Below are 2,500 nucleotides of genomic sequence, written 5' to 3' on the forward strand. Positions count from 1 at the left end.
TTACATTATTTACGTTATGGACTCAACCATAGCTTCATCGACAAGAACCGGCACGTGAAACTTAACCTCCTGTCGGAGTTTGAACTTCTCCTTAACCAAGTTAGCTCGAGCATCCCTGTTTGCTAACATGAAGATTTCAAACATTTCCTCCGCGTTCATTCTAACCTCCTCCACCAAAACATTTTCAACACTCCTGACTACACTACAAAGTCTTACATAAACTAGCATCAGATCCCGACATGGTGGTCCTCTCTGGCGATAAAGATTCATCTGTCGTCATTATGCAACGCGCCGTCTACGTCAACAAACCTGAAACTATGATAGAAGAAGGCATAGCTAACGGGAAATACGTGGTGACTGAGGACAACACACTAAAAGACCTCAAATCTTTTCAAGCTTTTCTGACCCGAACCTTCAAGTCATCTCTGCCACTGAGTAAAGTCAAACCGAAACTCATAAATTCCAGAACCCTGAACAAATTACGACGGACAATTTGAAACTTCGACCGATTGTCAGCACTTGTGGAACCTTTTGTCACCGCCAAATTCCTAGCCTCTTACTTCCTCTCACTGAGAACGAATACAGCATCAAAACCACCACCGATTTCGCTAAGCGTCTAAGAAACAGAACTGTTGATGATGACGAAGTCTTGGTGTCGTATGGTGGGTCTTCTTTCTTTACTGAAGTTCCGCTCGATGAAACCATTGACCACATCATTCATGAAATTTACAGCAACAACAAGCTACCACAACTCAGCTCAAAGTTACTCTTCAGACGCCTTCTCTGTAATATCACCAAGAACACAGTCTTCAGTTTTATTGACAAGCTATATAAACAAATTGACGGATGCGGCATGGGCAACCCACTATCTCCAGTCCTTGCAAATATTTTCATGGCTAAATTAGAAGCTGATGTAGTCTAACCTTTCAACCCGCCATTTTTACGACCGGTATGTTGATGATTGTTTCTCTAAGAAGAAAAAGGACGAGCCTGATGCTCTATTTGAACGGCTAAATCATTATCACCTTAACATTGTTTTCACTGCCGAGGAAAACCCTGACCACTTCCTCGATACTGCCTTTAGTTATAACAACAAGTTCAATTGCTGCGTCTTCAAGAAACCGGGAAAACTACCAACACATTGGAAATCTGAGGTCCCTACCAATACTCGCGCACTCCATAAAACCAAACGCATCTCTACCGATCTTGACAAGGACATAAAAACTCTTGAAACATCTTTTATCAATGCAGGTTATCCCAAACGTTTTATTTCGCATACAATCAACAACTTTGTAAACGACTCATCACAAAATGACAACATCATTCCGAATTTTCTCTTCGAAGACCGAAACAAAGTCTTTATCAAGCTTCCTTTTTGCGGTAAAAACGAAAAACTCGGTACGACGTTTGTTACAAAACTCAACGAGTTCACTAATTTTAATTTCATCTGTGTAATCCTGTGGCAAACAAGGCAAATTAAAAGCCTTTTTAACAACGACTGAGACAAAAACACTCACAGATCCAAAGTTGTTTACAAAGGAGATTGTTCTTGTGGCGTTGATTACATTGGCGAAACTGTGAGAAATTTAGCAGTACGTTTTGCGGAGCATTCAAATCCTACTCACACCTCTGAACCTGCAAAGCACTTGCGGGAAAATCCATCACATTCTTTCACTTAGCGTGTTCTCTCCTCAGCAGAAACATTCCACAAGCGCAGGATCGTCGAGGGGCTAATGATCCAACAATTCCGCCCCAGTTTGAACAAACAAGTTATTTCTTATGTCTCCAAACTTTTCCCATCGGGAATCACATAAGATATATACGTATGTACAGACGGTCATTATTTCCAACCCAGATGATGGCAAACAGCCGAAAACGTTTGGTTTAAACATTTTAATAATTCAGTTTTTTCCTAATCTTTTAGTCTTGTATATAGAATATAGCAATTATTCATAAATTAAGATATTTTAGGAATTCTTAAATTTGAAAATGTGTACAAATTTAAGGTTGCTCTTTTACACATAAAATTTGCCTCTATATTAAATCTTCATACGCCAAAAGCAAATAATAACTATAGGATTTCTGCTTTTGCTTTTGTTTCATCTAAACTTTGGGAAACTCTTGCAACAAATATTAAAAGACTGCTGTACACTTCCTTCTTCAACCAATATAAATTACACTTTTTAGACACTCAAGCTTCTGTATAATCTGTATATAGTTTATCTGTGGAACTTTTATTCTAGTTTCTTTTTTTCTTTTCTTTGATCTCTAATATAACTGACTGATGCGTCGTGTCAATTATTTGTACGTGTTAGTGACCAACACGAAAGCCAATGCTACTTTGGTGACTGAGCACTTTAATGTTGTAGTTCAATTTTATACTTGGTTCAAATTTTATTTTCCTTTGTTTCAAACTCATTATCATACATTAACATGACCGAGAACAAAGGAAAATAAAATCTGAACCAAGTATAGAGCTGAACTACAACATATACACTGT

At 38.1% G+C, this 2,500-nt stretch overlaps 1 protein-coding gene and 1 pseudogene across 2 annotated transcripts in view; both read left to right on the top strand.

Annotated features, from left to right (window-relative positions):
- The window catches only part of LOC111321883 (eukaryotic elongation factor 2 kinase), a 28,102-nt gene that overhangs the window by 14,951 nt on the left and 10,651 nt on the right, over window positions 1-2,500 (top strand). The gene's annotated exons all lie outside the window — the stretch shown is intronic.
- Window positions 1-2,500, top strand: part of LOC148722107 (uncharacterized) — a 3,110-nt pseudogene that overhangs the window by 569 nt on the left and 41 nt on the right.

This window comes from Stylophora pistillata, chromosome 10 (assembly GCF_964205215.1).
Source record: "Stylophora pistillata chromosome 10, jaStyPist1.2, whole genome shotgun sequence".
Classification (NCBI taxonomy): domain Eukaryota; kingdom Metazoa; phylum Cnidaria; class Anthozoa; order Scleractinia; family Pocilloporidae; genus Stylophora; species Stylophora pistillata.